General features: G+C 35.5%; 2 long non-coding RNA genes across 3 annotated transcripts; both read left to right on the top strand.

Moving 5' to 3' along the window:
* Positions 1 to 566: 566 nt before the first annotated feature.
* LOC148803792 (uncharacterized) lies at positions 567 to 1,814 on the top strand. The gene is made up of 3 exons (XR_016082589.1): positions 567 to 961; positions 1,036 to 1,085; positions 1,242 to 1,814. It is a non-coding gene; the product is annotated as an uncharacterized LOC148803792 (long non-coding RNA).
* Positions 1,815 to 3,011: 1,197 nt separating this feature from the next.
* On the top strand, positions 3,012 to 9,866 carry LOC104609772 (uncharacterized). 2 transcript variants are annotated; one of them, XR_737324.3, is made up of 3 exons: positions 3,012 to 5,218; positions 5,304 to 5,540; positions 9,685 to 9,866. It is a non-coding gene; the product is annotated as an uncharacterized LOC104609772 (long non-coding RNA). The 2 variants fall into 2 exon arrangements; XR_016080103.1 differs by lacking the exon at positions 9,685 to 9,866 and adding an exon at positions 7,378 to 9,678 and having other exon boundaries at positions 3,013 to 5,218.
* The last annotated feature ends 9,065 nt before the right edge of the window (positions 9,867 to 18,931 follow it).

The following is an 18,931-nucleotide window of genomic DNA, read 5'->3' as shown; positions in this document are numbered from 1 at the left end:
TTGTCCACAAAGATGGCCCAAATTCTTGTGGGCATCATTTTATTGTCCCTTTGAATGTCTTTGTAGTATCATAACATATAAAGTCTAACCATTTTAATTAACCATACAAAATTGTACCTTGCCTCTGCAAAAGTGGAGCAAAAAAGAGCAATATAAGCTCTCAATTCTCAAATATCAGATTGGAATTATTGTTAGTGATAATAGTGACACGTCACTTTCCTCAACTGATGTCATTAAGTCCTAGTGAAACACGTTCTCTGATGTATAATCACTGTTTGAGCCAATTTTGCGAGGTCATCACCTAATGGCAATATTCATTGATGGATCCAGACCCGCCCCTATGCGTCCTCAACCCCTATCCACATTACATTACTTCGAAAGCAACTACACCACATAACCAACTTGCTGCCTATGGCTCTCTAGTATCAGATGACGAGCTACAAATTTACATCCTCGATGGTCTTCCATTTCCCTTCCTTTATAATCCTTATATAAGTTTCCTTATATTTCCCTTCCTTTCCCTATTTTTTCCTTCAAACCAAACATTACTTAAGAATTACATAATTTTCTTATATGCGAGTAAATGCCATTGGCTGATGACATTCCAACTGAACCCTCATCTGCCTTGGTAGCAAATAAATCAAGTCGCCCACATCAAGTCATGGACCTCATCAGCAAGGCAATGAAGGCTTCTTCAAACGACCTCCACACTATGGCCAATCATCTCAATCGAATAATACTAGCAACCCAACTTCAGATACCAATAAGAACACACAAGTTCCTGGTGCACGTACACCAAATTCTGGTCCTCGCCCTCAATGTCAGATCTGCAGCAAGAAGGGCCACACAGCCATAGACTGCTTTCAACGTATGAACTCATCATATCAAGGGAGACACCCACCAGAGAAACTAATGGCAATGGCAGCACTGCACGTAGTGATGTCCTAGATGACTCCACCTGGTACTCCGATACTAGAGCATCTCACCACATTACATCTGATTTGGTTAATATTTCTCACTACTCCTATTATTCAGGAAATGACACCATTGAAGTGGGAAATGGTCATGGTTTGAGCATAAAGAATGTGGGTTCTTCCATCCTTCAATCCTCCATCTCCACATTTCATTTAAACAACATATTACATTGTCCTAAAGCTTCTACTAATCTTTTATCAGTTTCCCAATTTTGTAAGGATAATAACTGCTACTTCACATTTGATGATTCTGGTTTTGATGTGAAGGACAAGGCAACGGAGGGGACTCTACACCACAAAGTGATTGGAAATGGCCTCTATCCCTTCAAACCTTCATCAACTTCTTGCACCAATAATTCCTTTAATGTTCGTTCAGCTTTCTGGAAATATTTGGCACCACCGTTTGGGTCATCACCCGTCTCGCAACATTCAATGTTCAATTTTCACTTCCATTTCGCTCATGCATAAACCAGTTTCTAATGCCTGTTCTGCTTGTCAACTTGGCAAAAGTAGTGAACTTCCTTTCATTTCTTCATGCTCTAAGTCAAGTAAACCATTGGAAATTATTCATTGTGACATTTGGGGACCATCCTCGGTATTATCAATCTTTCAATTTCGCTATTATGTGCTATTTGTCGATGACTTTACTAAATATTCATGGTTATTTCCACTTAAATTGAAGTCTGATTTCTATCAAGTTTTTCATTCATTCAAGTCCACTATTGAAAACTTATTTGACACCAAAATTAAAATATTTCCAAGTGATGGCAGTAGTGAATTCAGTAGTATACCTTTTAAAACATTTCTTGCAACTAATGGCATCTTCCACCAATTTTTTTGTCCACACACACTTGAACAAAATGGGGTTATAGAAGGTAAACATCGCCACCTGGTGGAAACCAGTCTCACCCTCCTCGCTCATGCCTCAATGCCACTTCAATTTTGGGTGGAAGCTTTTCATACCACCATCTATTTAATCAATCGCATGCCACTCCTTAAAGCACATACTCTCTCTTCCTTTGAACGATTGTTTGGCATCTCCCTCGACTATGGATACTTATGGTCATTTGGGTGCTTATGTTATCCTTGGCTCCGTCCATATAATTGTAACAAGCTCCAATTTCGCTCCTCAAAGTGCTGCTTTTTTGGGTTACAACCAACATCACAGGGCATATCGGCGTATGGACCTCTCTCTATAGGGCGGGTTTATGTGAATCGTCATGTTGTCTTTGACAAACAACAATTTCCTTTCTCCTCCCACTCCTCTTCTTGGTCCTCTAGGTCCCCGTCCTTTGTGGAGTTTGTAAATGCCCCTCTCTCTGCTTGATTTCCATCTTTTCAAGGACCCATTGATACCATTTACACATTCACGCCAACTTCTAGGCCAGTTTCAATCGTGTCGCAGGCTACAACACCTCCATCACCACCTTCTTATCCATCTCATAGTCAGCCCTTGACTATTCCACTGAACCACTTACCCCCCCCATCCCTACCTCCCACTTCTCATACTCACCCCATGAAAACACGTTCCCAATCTAGGATTTTCAAACCAAAAGCCTATTCCACTAGGTATCCCATCCCTATAGCCCTCACTGCTACCTATCCATGTGAACCAACTTGTTTTGCTCAAGCCTCCAAATCTATTGAATGGCGTCATGCCATGGATAAGGAATTTATGTCATTGCAACATCAAGGCACATGAGTCTTAGTTATTTTAACCCTGAATACATGAATGTGGTTGATTATAAATGGGTTTAACCCTGATGGCTCCATTAATCGCTATAAAGTACGTGTCATTGCCAAAGGCAACCCAGCATTGACTTTATTGAGATGTTCAACCCAGCTGTCAAGCATACTACCATCAAAGTTATTTTATCTCTAGCTCTCACCAACAACTGAGCACTTCATCCGTTGGATGTGGAGTGCTTTTCTCCATGGTTAACTCTGTGAGGATGTGTTTATGTCTCAACCTCCGGGTTATATTGATCATTCTCGCGCTTTTCTCCATGGTTAACTCTGTGAGGATGTGTTTATGTCTCAACCTCCGGGTTATATTGATCATTCTCGCGCTTTTCTCCATGGTTAACTCTGTGAGGATGTGTTTATGTCTCAACCTCCGGGTTATATTGATCATTCTCGCGCTTTTCTCCATGGTTAACTCTGTGAGGATGTGTTTATGTCTCAACCTCCGGGTTATATTGATCATTCTCGCCCTTACCACGTGTGCAAAATGGTTAAGTCCATATATGGTTTACAACAAGCTCGTTCTGCGTGCGTGGTATGACAAATTTGCCTCTACATTAGTTGATTTGGGTTTCTCTGTTTCCACATCAGATCCCTCTCTATTTATTTATCATCATCGTGGTTGTGTTATCTTGCTATTTCTGTACGTTGATGATATTATAATTACCGGCACCAACTCTTCCTTCATTGCTGATCTTGGTAAGACATTCAACATTAAGGATCTTGGCCCATTATCCTAGTTCTTGGGCATTCACATCCATCGAAATGCTATTGGTTCGTTCCTATCAAAATCGAAATATATCTTGGATTTGTTGAATAAATCTGACATGGTAGGCTGCAAACCAATTTCCACTCTAGTATCTCTTGTTAAACTTGACTTCAGCTCTTCTCCAACACTACAAGATCCTTCTCTCTACTTCAGTATCGTAGGGGCCCTCCAATACATCATGCTGACAAGGCCAAACATTGCCTTCTGTGTTAATCAAGCATGTCAACATTTACAGGCTCCCACAGAAGCTCATCTTAATTTGTCAAGTGCATCCTCCGGTCTTCATTTGCGCCCAGACCCCTTTCAACTTACTGCTTATTGTGATGCCGATTGGACTGGCTTCCCAGTGGACAGACGTTCTACTAACGGCTATTACATTTTTCTGGGTCACAATCCCATTGTTTGGAGTGATAAAAAGCATCCCATCGTTGCTCGGCCCTCAACTAAAGCGGAGTACGGTTGCTTGGATCATACTTCTGCTGAGATCATCTGGCTTTGTTCCCTATTCAAATAGCTCAAAGTGCCGATTCTTTCGGCTCCTATCATCTGATGTGACAATGTTTCTGCCATAGCTCTTACTTTCAACCCGGTTTTTCAGATTCGCACAAAGCACATTGAAGTGGATTATTACTTTCTCCAGGAGCTAGTTACTCGCAAACTCTTGAATATTAGATTTATCTCCAAGGACTTTCCTTTACCCATCTATGTGATCTCTTGGCCAAATTGCACATTGCCTCTCCCCCGTCCAGCTTGCGGGGGCCTGTTAGTGATAATAGTGGCATGTCACATTCCTCAAATGATGTCATTAAGTCCTAGCGAAACACGTTCTTTGTTGTACATCTCTTGTTAAACAACTGTAGATAATAGTTATCGTAACAAATTACTTGTAACTATCAAAAATCCTCTATATATATTACAACTTGGATCAACCCTAGAACTCACAGGTGATCTTTCCTCTTTCCTCTTTCCTGAATTGGTTCCACTAACATTTTTAAGTATCTCATAAATTCTCTGTAAGATTTTGCTTTCCCATAATATAAAGTTGAGCTCATGATAATCAAAAACACTTGATTTTATATTTATTGATATAAATATAAAACTATAATGGCTGCCATCATTGATTTATTTTTTACTTATCTATGGAAAACAAATATTTATTTCCCATAATATAAAATATACTCGAAACCAAACCAGATTCAGTCAGTACAAAATCCGTTTGAACAGCCATTATTATAGCCTTGCATTGAGAATATCTCCTCATTAAATAAAACACAGAAGTACAGAGATATTTCCAATGCAATGCAAATGCTGTAAAGGTTGTTCAAACGGGTCTTGCACTAATTAAATCCGATCTCGCCTCAAATACCACCATCCTCTACAAGAAAAATGATACGGCTTAGCTGGCGGTCCTGAAGATCGCTGCTATAGAGAGAGTTAATGTGGCGTTCTTAAGCAATCCGCTGCCTAGAAAGTTAAAATAAAACTTGTGTGGCGGTCTTTAGCTGGCACGTCGGATTTTACGATGGAACCGGATTTGAGCCCAGTCTAAATAACTCTCGAGATCTAAAATCCAAAAGCTCTGTGGATCCCGCATTTTCTTACTTCCCGTGTTCAAAAAAATCCGTGTTGCATAGTTTTGACGAAGAAGGGAAAGATCAAATTCTCAAACTCTCACTATCTCTCTCTCCCTATCTCTGAAAATCTTCTTCTCAATAGTTGCAGTGGTTAAAGGGTAAGATTGATCTATTTCCCTCTTAAAATCTTCTTCTTCTTCTTCTTCGTCGTGGTTGATTCATTTGTGTTTTCTCCCATTTTAGGGCATAAATCGGACATAGGTACCTGTGGTTTCAAATCCACATTTCAAAGCTGAATCATTCTCATTGAATGACCAGAGTCATTTGAGAAAAAGGATGTGTGTGAAATCCAGTTGAGATACTCTTGATTTTCAACCTATTTACCCCTTGGACAAGAGAGTTATTTCTCTGATTACATCACAGTAACATACCTTTGGGTTTTCCAAGTTGCTGCAACGTAGCTGGTTTGGCTGTAAAATGGTAAGCTCCTAATTCAAATTTAAATGTATGACCCTCTTTGTTGGCTTGACAATATAGCTTGAACATTGCGGCTTCTGTGAGAAAAATCTTGGTTAAGAATCAATTTTGTTAACATCCTATTTTAATCCATTTTAGTATGCAGTTGTTGGCTTAATCTTTCATGTCTATTTTGATCAGTGTAAGCCTTAAGTTAACAATATGAATGGATTATTTTTGTATCTCCTACTTTGGAATTTGGGTTTGCATTGGATTAACTCTTGTTTAATACTCGGTTCCACTCATCATTTTCGACAATATGACTTGCATGCTAGGGATTCCATGGACTTACTGGAACTGGATGTTGTTGAATTCTGATTGCTTGTTATGTTGAACATTGGTTATTGTGCTGGGGGAGTTAGGTTGGTTTTACTTTTTTTCCCTTTTTTGTTCAATTATCTATTCAGGTAAAAGTTTTTTTGAGTTTTTGATTGGAATAAATTATTGTTGACCCCCAGCTTCTATACTCGCACTGAACCTCAACCCTTGGTCTAACTCCATTTTATGCATCTTAAGATCCATACAATAGTTGGGGTTTAGGTATCAAACTATGACTTATATTTTGATTCCAAAAGTGGGTGGGAGGATTTCCTGCAATTACAACCTTAGATTAGTGTTTGGATTTTTAATCTTGAGTAGTGATTTCAAAAATAATGATAGTGGTAAATTCCTTAACTTTGTGTTTGCAATGCAGGGTAGGACTTTTCCCCTATGATGTCAGCTTTAGAAACAAGTAGGCCTCCCCACTACATACAAACAGGGCAGCCTATTCTATGATTAGGGTAGTTCCAGTTGGTTAGCACCTTTCTTAGCTTCTTCACCCAAACAAGCCAATCAGCTCTCAATATTTGGTATAGATTGATACTAGGCTTGTGAGTTTGTCTGGAATATGAATTAAGGATTCACAATTTTTTTCCACATCCATTTTTGGCACTTGGTTATGATTTAAAGCGAGAATTGACAAGTGTTTTGAGAGAAGCTTTGTAAAATGAAAATCTATTGGCTTCCCAAATCAGATGTGAGCTTTGGTTCTAGGATGATGACAAATCATGTTGTTCCTATCCCCATTTCAGATCTAGAGCCAAGGTTTGCAAATGAATTTTGAACTCATGGCCCTTTAGTCTTTAGTTGTTGCAGTCTCTCCCAAATCAAGTTAAACAGTGCATTCAAATAAATTACAGTTATTGCTTTACTAACTCTTCCAATGAGATCTCAGTTGTATCTAGAAGATGCACGCCTATTTAAGATGAAAATGCTCAGATCTGGTTAGGCCAATGGTAGTCTCAGCCCACCTCCCTTTGAGTTCTGCTTGATGTGAATAAAGTGGTGACAGCCTTGGTCTGTCCTGTTTTGGGTTTACATAGGCCTGAATAAGCTAATCTCAGTCCTAGGTTGTATTTTTTCCTTAACCTGGTATAATCTTCAGTCTATTACTTTTGGGTGAATTTAAACATGGATAGATTTGTGACCACTTCAGTTTTCTGTTTGATCATATCTGGTTGATCTTGTACTACTTTCAGTTAACCACTCTTAGTTTCACATGAATAAACCTAGCCTTCTTAGGCATGAATTTCTTTAGCTCTAGTATGTCTTTTCTGGGTTATTTAGGACCTTAGGTATGAACAACTCCCTATTGGCTTCAGTCATAGTATGAAAAATTACTATTCAAATTTTTATCATGCTAATAAAATAAATTTTTAACTATTGATATATCCACAACTGGTGAATTTCCATAAATGAATAAGAATAATTAAGATCATAGTTTGTTGCTATAATCGTAAAGAAATTTTTATTTGATCAGAATTCGGTGGTTCAAGAGATGGGAAATGTTAGAAAATCTTGCTTTGCTTAAGTAAGAACATGGCATGTAAAGCAAGCTTTGACCAGGCAAGTTTTATCTTTTAACTACAATTAGAGAGTTCAATTTTACTGTCATGTACAAGATAATGTGTCAGTTGAGTATATTTGTAGTGTCTAGCACTTGATTCAAAGGTTAGTTGTTTGCAATAGTTTATGTTAATATTCATAAGTATCTTAGAATGTTTCCTAAACCCAAAACTGAGTTAAAACAGTAGAAACTTTAAAATGCTTTGATCACTTCTTTCCTAATTGTATATTAACATGCTTTCATCACACCATCATGTTTATATGTTTAATTTCCTTAAATGGGGTTGTGAACATGAGCCAACTGCCATCTCAGATGGTCTTAACAAAACTATGAAGCCCAAATTTATACTTGATAGGCATGACATACCCCTTAACAACATTGAAACTGTCAACTATTGTGTGCATCATCTATGTGAACTTTTTGTATGAAAAAGCCTTTGGAATATGACTGTGCAATGCTTGGACTTGTCTTTTTAATAGAGGAAAACTTTATGGTACTCTTGGATTCATTCTACAGACCTGGTGGGAGCCATGAAAAGACACACTATGGGACAAAGTTGGATATGTATTTTCATGGGTTCCCCCTTTATCTTTAGGGGTAGAAATACAATAGTTCCGTAAAGTTGCTTATTAGTATTTTCTTTGTAATATATTATACAGGTGCCTTGTTATGTCACCATTTTTGTAGCCTGATGCTACAAAGTGTCGCTTTAGAGTACTAGAATACATAATTTGACAATAAAATATTGAATTTGAAGAATCTAAGTTGGAGTGGTCAGTGATACTTGAATGTTTTGTTGCAGTGGGCCAGGGCTCTGTGTTGTTTTGGTTTGCTTCTGGGCCCTTTGTTCAGTGGGTCCTTGAATGTTTTGTGAGATGATTCCATAGTGATTTCTTCTATTTGGCTTTTTTGTTTTCTTTATTTTTGGTCTTAGGTTTGAGCCTATTTGGGATGCTAAATGATCCTATAGTTGGCTTTTGGATCAGTATATTTATTTTTTTATATCATTTTCTTGAATATAATTTATATGTTACCTTTTTCAAAAAAAAAAAGAAGAAAAAACTTCTTAGGTTGTTTTTGTTATTATACGTCTAACTATTTCAAGGACATATTAGAGGTAGAATGCATTTACCTGATTCTCCTAGGTGTATTGGAATAAGGTTACTAGTTTATGAACTCTTGAAAATGATTATGTTATCTTGGATGAATTAACCGGTTCTGATTTCCTCTTTCTGGTTCTTGTTAATTGAGCGAGTTAACTAGTTCTGAATTTTATTAAGGAAACAATGAAAATTGGAGTACAAAAATAAATATATGTGATCATCTATCCCTTGAATAATACACAAAATAAGAGCTAACCTCTTTGTTGCTCATCCCATTATCATTTGAACCCATTCCCATAAAATACTTCATAACCCAATAAACATGATCCCCAATATAGGTCATGTATGTTTTACCCTCATTCAACAGGCAATAAGGACTTTGTAGACCTTAATACCCAAGTAAATGAAGCATGTGGACTAGTCAATGGTTCTGCTTATTTGATGGCAAGGTTGTCATGTGAGTTTCCCTCCACCTCAAGGTTTGAGTTGCCTAATGAACATGCACATCTTTTTCTTTAATGAATCATCTCCATCTTAAACTTTCATGAAGAACTGGTAACTATGCTTGAGAGAAGTCATTATCCCTTATAGGACTTTAATACACTGCTGATATATGCTTTAGTGATTTCTAGGGACTCGTCCAATCCCATTACTTTGGATTATTGAAACAACAGCCATCATAATTCAACATGATGTGGTGATGTTGGACCGATTCCTAGTTTATTTGCAATGCTTACTTTCAGCATACTAGATGCTTATCTTCAAGGACTACCCCAATCCAAATTGATCAAAATAAAAAAGGACTACCCCAATCCAATGTGTTGAATCCTCAATCCTAACCCTAACTAAACTTTAACCTATGGTTTTCAATCCTAACCTAGCACAATTACCATATTGGGTTTGTTAATATGGGTTTAGGTTTTAATTTTACCTACAAAATTTCCATGTACATTCTTGTTATTTTTTGGTTGAAAATTTAGATATGCATTATAGGAATTATTTTTTTCCTTAAATATCAATCATGACTACCTCCCTCAATATCCTATTTTTGTACATTTTTTATTGATATCCCATTTACTTTACATTCTCTAACAATTTATATGTTATGATTTGCAAGTTCAACCATTATGTCAAGTGGATTTGCATTGGACGATGTGTTCCATTATTTGAGAAATTGATTTTTGTTAAAGTCCTTGTACTTTTTATATGTCAACTGGTTATTGTATTTAAACAATTTCTTTTGGACATTGTAATAATTAATAATTAATTTGATAGATTTTGTTTTAAATTGCATTTTTATTTAAATTGTTTTTATGTATCAATTGTCATGACATTTGTATTAAAGTGATGAATTTTGGAAGTAAAGTGTAGGTGCAAAAAAGAATGTTGGAATTAACTTGGTATAAAAATAATAAAAAAAGACCTAGCAAATCTGGCAGTCATGCAACTGCTGGCTTAACCATAAACAAGACCTAAGGCGGTGGTCATATAAGATCTAAGCCGGCGGTTCGGACCACCACTTAAAAGCGCAAGTAATGTTTTGACAGACCTAAGGTGGCTGTCATGTAAGATCGAAGCCAACAGTTCAAACCACCACTTAAAAGCGCAAATAATGTTTTGACTAACCTAAGGTGGCGGTCATGTAAGATCTAAGCCGGTGGTTCAGACCGCCACCTAACAATGGGACCAACATTTTGATAAACTTAAGTCGGCAGTTCTGAGAAATCACCGCTTTAGAGATTGTTGAACCGCCTCAGACCGGTCATCAAAGGCAGTGGTCTTTGTATTCTAAGCCGGCGATCTTGATCTAAGCCAGCTACGGCTTAGGGGGTGGACTAATGATCTAAGGTGGCGGTCTAAAGGCCTAAGCCGGCGGTTATGCAACCGTTGCCTTAGACTGTTTTTCTTGTAGTGATCATCGTCCAAACCTTTTCCCAACTATATGAGGTAAGCTACATCTTACATCCTATTTCCTGTTTCACCATTCCGTTCCGCTAAATGCCATATCCATTGTTAAATTATGATGCACTTAAATCCTTTCTTAATACTTCAATCAGTGTCCTTTTTTATTTAAATCATCACTTCTTATAAGTGTTGTCTATGGTCTTCTATGTATGTGATGAAACCATTTTAGTCTACTTTCTTTCATTTTATCACCTATTGCAATACTCCTAAGTTTCTTCTAATGACTTAAATTTTGACCATATTCTATTCATCGACCTCAGCATTCGCATATGCTATACTCTTTTTAATTTGTGGACATGTTTTTTGCTGGGGACATGTTTTTTGCTGACTACCCAACACTCTGCAGCATAGTTAGCCTTACAACTTCAAATGCACAAAGCCTAAACAATTCTCCAAGTACAGAAAACAAAGAAGAGTGAAGGAGAAAATCCTCTAGGATTTCCACACCAAAGAGGAGAAGCTGAAATAACCAACGAACTCATTCTAGGATGTAACCAAGGAAAGAAGAAAAGAAAATAAAAACTTATCATGGAATTTGGACTAAATTCCTTCACTTCCCATTAAATTCAATGTGTGCGACTTAGGTTGAAATTCTTTGTTAGTGTCAAGTATGTAGGGGTATTCCTGTCTTTGTGCTTATGGTTAGGTGCTGATGTGTAAGTTTATGTTAGATCTAATGTCCCTAACTTTAGTAGTGGCACATGTGACTTTTTCACAATATTTTAGTAATATAAAACAGATCTGGCTGAATGGAAGGATTGACTTTTCTCTCATTAGAACCAGACCTTTTCCTCCTTATCTTCTCTTCTACTCTTCTCCTTTCTTTCTTTCTCTCTTTTCCTTGACTGTTATTAGTCTAACAGGCAGGCCGAACTCTAATACTCTTCAATGGCAAGAGTTCTCTGTGGAGCTGTTGTATGTGTCCTGGTTGTCGATATTTGGCCATGCTGAGGAGAGTAGCCCTGTTATTATCTTCTACTATCCTGAACAAGAGGAATGCTATTAGTTATATACCAAAAGGTCTTAACCAAATTAATAACACTTTTTTCTTCACTTGTCTTCTATTAGATATGTACTGTGTGAAAATGATAATTAGTGGCATAAAATGATTGGGAAAGTATGGATGGGACCAATGTAGATTTTGGAATTTCACTGCAGAACTATAAACATTCAAAATGTCAAAAACCCCCATTCTATACATCAATGTCTGCCCGTGAATTAATCTCAATTCCGAGCTGACACTCACCCCTAAATTAATATCAATTCTGACCCTGGGCTGAACCGTCATTCTCTTATGGATAGTGTGGTTCAGATAAGCTAATTTGGCATTATTATTTTAGCATTATTTGAGCAGTTCAATCCGAAATCCCAAGTCAACAAATATTGATTATAAGAGGGGGGGGTTGGCTCTTCTTAATTGGTTATAGTGTTTATTAATTCAAGTGAAGAGCTCAGATTAAAGGGGCGGGCTTTACCGTCATTGGTTGGTGTCAAATTGAAAGTTTGAAACTGTTACCTATGTCACATTGGACGAAGTTTGGTTTAGGAATTGGATTTAGTATAAACTGTAGCGATAAGACTTAAGCTACCAATAGGTCTGTGTTGTCCTTGAAAAAGAGATGCGTGGGGCCAAGATTAAAATACAGAAACTTGTGATTTTATAATCGATTCTTATACACAGTTCACATGCACATGGGTATTCATGGCAAAGCCATTGAAGAGAGAGAGAATGGTTGGTCTGACTGATTGACATGACTTCAGATCAGGAAACTCACAAAAGATTGGTCTTATCTAGTTATGACTTCAACTTTGTCCATTGTTTATTGCATCATGTGCCTACGTTTGTACTCGCTGCAAATGCCACTTTCCCTCACGTTTACTCAGAAGGCACTCAGACTCAACGTTGTGACTTGTGAGAATCCTTGCGTCTCATGGAGCCTAAAGCCACTTTTGAATATCTCCACCCGTCAATCCATGTGAAAGGAAATCCCCATCGCTGTAGGAGATCAAATTAGCCCCTCACAAGATTGCCCACCACCTTCCACGAAAGTCCCTTTTCAATTGGGTGATGGGTGCAGGGAGACCTTACTCGATCACCCGGAACGCTTGTATGTTCAATGTTCACAAAGGATTTACTTAATTTGCATTGGTGTAAAAGTATGAGAATGCAAATGATTATGATTTATTTTTCTCTCAGATTTTGTTTATTTTGTTTTTTTTTAATAAACATTGTTCATAAAATAAAATCTGAAGCAGAACAAAGCAAAACCCAAAGTAAAAATGGACCGAAATTTGCATTTTACTTATTTGCTTGTCAATTTGTATTGTAGTGCATTCGTACTAGTGCAAATGATATTGCAACACAGACAAACCGAGGAAAATAATGTGAAGGACGTACACTGTAACGTGGAATGCAGTCTATTTGTCCCAAAGTTTTAACTGAGAAATATGGACAGGCCCAATGCAGATTTCTGATTTCCACTGCAAAATTATAAATATTCAAAAGGTCAAAAACCTACATTCTGTGCACTCATACTCACCCGTGAATTGACGTCAATTCCAAGTTGGCACCTACCCAAAATGTACTTTTAGCCTACAAATTCTGACCTGGGCTGAACCCTCATTCTCCCAAGTTTTAATAGAATTTAGAAAGAAGAGAATTTCAATTATTTTATTGATGTAATGTGACATATTTGGTAATCCATAAAAAATTATTATTTTAAAGATATTATGGATGCCCACCCTTCTAAATATTTAAATGACTGATAGGAATGGTAAGGCCTACATCATGAGGAAAATGAAAGGGACTCTAAAATAATGGGTAGAAATTTTTTTAGGCTCAGATCGGAAAGATTATAAATATAATTTTGTACAATATAAATACAAACAAAATGATATAAAATATAAGGTTTTGAACCTTACATATTTGTATTTTTTGCTCAATTTGAAAAGAGTATAAATACAAATATGTGCAAATACATGAAAAATAATGCAAAATATAAGGTTTTGCACTCTACGTATTTGTATTTGTATTCCTTCCAAACTGAACTTTTATTTCAGTTTAGGAAGAGTACAAATACAAATATGTATAATTCAAAACCTTGTATTTTGTATTGTAAACCTTATATTTGCATTGTATACTTTTCCCAAACAGAGCCTTAAGGCTTGGTTGGTTTGTAGTGCAAATTCTTTTTGCACTGGTTGCTCAGTTTGGAAAGAATATAAATACAAACATGTAGAATGTAAATATAAGGATTTGCACCGTACATATTTGCATTTGTACTCTTCCCAAACTGAGCCAGTTTAAATCATGAGAACGCAAATAGGCTAGTGTAAATACTGGTTATGCCTCAAGTTTGACGTAGTCTTGTTTGTTTCTGAGAAGTAAAGTAGGATGTAAAATGAAGTAGTTCCCACTTTATATGAAAGAAATCAGGTTACAAGAGGGTTATTTGTTTGGGAGTGAGGTACAAAGCAAGATGATGTCCCCCACTTTATATGAAAGAAATAGGATGTATAGGAGGGTTATTTGTTTGTGAGTGAGGTACAAAGCAAGATGATATCTCCCACTTTATACGAAAGAGAACTAAGGTGGGAGGAAAAATCTGCATTGCTAGTGATGCAAATGAAAAAAAAAAAAAAAAAAAAAAACTCACTTTGTGTTGCATTGGCATTATTATCTAAAATTCAACATGACTTTTTCACAATTCTCTTAAAACTCACTATTATTTTTCAGAACCTCCAGAGAGCCTTTGTCTGTGAGTTTTATATTGGTGAATATCCACAGAATTTGTTTACATAAACATTTAAGTATTTTACATGACCAAACTGCCATTGAATGGCCAGGCGACCTTATTAAATAATTTTAAGACAAAATTGCCCTGACCCAACTTGGGCCCACACTAGGCCCACAATTTTAGAGTTGGGCCTTGGGCCAAATACTTCAAGCTTAGCCTAAGGCCAGCCCAATCACATATATTTAAAATATATTTTATACATAATGTTTATATATATATATATATATATATATATATATATATATATATATTTAGTCCAATCCAATCCAATCCAGGTAGGCCTAGGTAGGGGTGTCAATTGGACTGGATTTAGTCCAATCCAATCCAGTCCAATGTGAGTCTATTACAAATAGACCATGTCCAATCCAATCCAATGAATATTTTGGACCGGTTCAATTCAATGTCTGGACCATCCAATCTATTCAAATTCATTTTAATTTAGATTAGTTTCAACCCAAATCTGGTCCATTGACACTTATATTCTTATCTTGTATCAATGGACCAGATATTGACTTAATCCAACCCAATCCAATATAAATTTATTACGAATGGACTAGGTCCAATCCAATCTAATAAATAATTTGGACAGATTGGTCCAATCCAATGTCTTGCTAGTCCATCCAATCCATCCAAATTGAATTTGGACTGGACAGGGTCCAGTCCAAAACCAGTCCATTGACACCCTTAGGCCCAGGGCTTATATTTTAGGCTTGGAACTCAAGTTGGGCTGGGCCTAGGCTATAACAATTATCATAGGTGCAAAGCCCAACCTAGGCCCAGCCCAGCCTGACCCATGATTGCTCCTAAAATATTTAATAAGGTTTATTGGCCATCTAGGGGCAATTTGGTCATGCAAAATACTTAAATGCTTAAATGAATAACTTCTAATAATGAATTGATCATTAATGGTGGTCTAGTGGAAGGTGAGTTTTGGACAATAAAGCTTGGTTTATAAAAGTCATGGTAACTTGGTAAGTTTAAGAGAAAAGCAAATGAGTTTTAAATAATATTCCTTTCTTGAGTGAATGATTTCAGTATATAGAAATTAGTAGGGGATAGAGGGTACAATTTAGGCTGGATAAAAAAAAAAAAAAAAAAGAAAAAAAGAAAAGTCAGGTTGAAGTTTAGATTAGAGTCATGGTTCAAAAATATGAATCCAACTTAACTTAGAGTTAGGTTAGGGTTCATATATCAACAATTTGAAGTTTGACAAAAAATTTTCTTGATACAAAGTTTGGTGCTCCAAAACCATAAGTGTTCTTTGTAAATATAATAATGCTAAAACAAGTAACTCTTAATTAACTAATCTTTAACTTAAGAAATAAGAATATTTTAGCAAAATAAACTGAAGAAACCAGGCCAATATGAACCCACCCCGTCCCAAAATAAAATCAAGTTGGGACTTGGGTTAAGGTTGGGGGTTCAAAAATTCAACTTAGGTTAGGGTTGACCTCAGCCTTACCTGACTTTCTCCCATAGAACTAGAAATAAAGATTAGGTCTGCAAATGGTATTCATTTATCTAAATTTAAATTTGGTCCGGTTAATGCGTTTTTTGCCATTTTCTTAAAAAATGGTAATGACCCAAACACCACCCTAATAAATCTGACCCTAGTCTGTGGTTCAAGTCAGATTTATCATTTAACCCAACCCATTGACGGGTTAGCGGAGGAACGGCAGCAAACCAACACCTATTAATGAGGCCCACTATACGTTGACAGTGGGCTGTGGGCCGGTCAATCCAGTTATTCACTTATTCTAGGTCTTCCCAAATAGTATACAGAGATGCAAATGAATCTTATCATATATAATAGTAGAGATCCGATAAGATTTCATAAATATTGATTCGAATTTGAATCCTATCAAGATGTTGAATAGCCAAATTTGATATGATCCCATTTCATTTAAAAAAATTATTAAAAGAAAAAAAATATAACAGTTTTTATCATATATATACATGTTTTTATAAAAAATATACAAAAATATAATATACCAGAACTGCCCATATCACTACGCCTCTCCTTACTTCAAACCCCTATTCTTAATTTTCTATTTTTTTTTATTTTTTAATTTTTTTAATTCCACAATTACTATTCCAACCAATAGTTTTCCACTCCAAACAAACAACCTTCAAATTCGACTTGAAATCAAGCACGATTCTAAATCCCACTCATATCTTCTCTGCAATCCCGTACTTGCCGAACTCCACTTTTTGGATGCTAACCTCTGCAATCGAAGAGAATCCCTACTATAGAGGATTAAGAGACTGCCCACACTCTCTGCAACCAAAGGGGATTCCTCCCCTGTTTTGGACGACTAAAGAGTACACCATTTTCTACAGCTGTAGCCTTAGTTCTGGCCAGGCAGAGGTCGTTGCATACCAATGTCCATAGAGCCTTCATCCCCTGTTTTGGGCGACCCAAATGGCGATGCATGTCCAAACCCTGAAGAGATCGCCATTGCTTCAACATCTACAAGGGTGGGCCAGTGACGTCCTCTGAGTAAGGTACAGATACAACAGGAAGTCTCAAGTGGTTGTTCATGTAATTAACTCCATCTTTGGCTTTAGCTTTGGCTTTGGACTTTGGGTATGTGAAGTCTGCCTAGTGTGAGCATAGAAAACGAAAAGTTTACGGCGAGCTGAGTCAGATTGTCCATCATCTCATTAGTCATTGATTGTTGGTGTTGTATTCGTAATCTTCCAAGAGAGAATATTAAATGAAGAGCTGGAGAACTTCGATAATATATTAGTTATTACTTTACAATAAAAAAGATTGATTACCAAAAATCAACAAAGTCCTCTTCGGTCCCCTGTTTTAAACGACCGAAGAGGATGCCAATCTTAGTCGCAGTTCGGGAAGGCGGAGTTTCTTAACAAATCGGTCCTAGACATAAGTTCTTCCCATCTATGCTCTAAGTTTGAGCTTCTTTTAGTTTTTTAGAAAGGAAACATATAATAACTGTTCGTTTTTTTATGTTACAATCACCGATATAGTCGTTGGACAACGTTTGGAATGAAACAAGGGTGAATATCTCACCTCCAGTTTTGGTTACTTCCTCTTGCGACAACGGATGCTTCATAGTTTCCGGGTTAGGAGGATGGTATTAATGGGCTGGATTCTAGATAGCTCGCTCCAAATCCGATCCTAAACCCATTACTTAAAACTAGGGGTGTTCATGGATCGGGTTGGATCGGTTTGAGTCATTTTCTTCAATCGATCCGACCTAATCGGCTTACTTATTGATTAAACTGAAACCGACTGACCCTGAAGCAAAATTAACTCAAACATGAAAGATCGGTTTGGGTCAGTTTATCGGTTTATATAATAATTAAAATAGTTAATTTTGAACACCCCAGTCAGTTTGGCTCCAAGAGGCAACATGCAACAGCTGAAGACTCCAACTCCAAGTAAGTATCCAAGAGTCACTTACCAGTAATGATTTAACCTCTCTTTTTTTTCTCTTTTCAAAACTAAAGAGTGAAGACTCCAACATTCCCAACTCCCAATGTGTCAGTGTTTATCCATTCCGGTATTGATTTAATTTCATGTCATCATTTTAGAAAATAACCAATGAGATGCACTTTCCCAATAACATAAATAATCTCTTATCATAAAATTTCTCCTAAACTACCTCCTCCACTTTCTCCAAAATTATCTCTAATTCCTATTTATCTTCTAAATTATCTCTAATTCCTATTCATCTCCAAAATTATCTCTAATTTAGTAGAGATTTTCTCTCCTAATTATATCTAATTCCTATTTATCTTCACCCCTACTTTTTATCTATATCTATCTAAAAAAAGTATGGACTAAAAAATTTAAAAAATATTTAAGTATTCTAACAAATTATATAATAACTTTAAAATATTTATTAAAAACACAAAAAAATAATTTTATATTTTTACAAAATATATCATGAAATAAATAATTTGATAATATGTAATAGCTTTAAATAAATAAAATTCAAGTAACAAAAAAATTATAGATTTAAATATTTAAATAACTAAATATTTATCACAACTATATTTTAAATAGTTAAAATAATGAAATTATGTAATAACTTTAAAAAATTTCTTCAAAGTAGAAAAATAATTATAACATAATATTGAAATTGATAATAATTTAATATATTACCAAATTAATAATGAAATTATCTAATAATAGTATAAATTATGATTTTATGGATAATTAAATTCAATAAACAATTAATATTTTAAAATGTAAATATTTTAAATATTATTTAAGTATTTAAATAACTAAATCTTTTAAATAACAAAATATTTAACATAACTAGATTTTAAATAGTTAAAATAAAGAAATTATGTAATAAATTTAAAAAAAAAATCGGAAAAGTAGAAAATTAATTATAACATAATATTGAAATTAATAATAATTTAATATTTTTACATAATATTGTAAATATAACTAATTTCACTTATATCAAGTAATAATTTGAGAAAATAACTTTCAAAAAAATTAATATTTATTAATAATAAATTTAAACTCTTAATATGTATTTATTATATAACTATATATACTAAAATTATTATTTATTGTATTTCAGCAATTATTTATTATTTTTGTCATAAATGTATTTTCAA

This window comes from Nelumbo nucifera, chromosome 1 (genome assembly GCF_055504915.1).
Source record: "Nelumbo nucifera cultivar China Antique chromosome 1, China Antique-T2T, whole genome shotgun sequence".
Taxonomy (NCBI): domain Eukaryota; kingdom Viridiplantae; phylum Streptophyta; class Magnoliopsida; order Proteales; family Nelumbonaceae; genus Nelumbo; species Nelumbo nucifera.
This window is presented reverse-complemented; position numbering and strand designations above follow the sequence as displayed.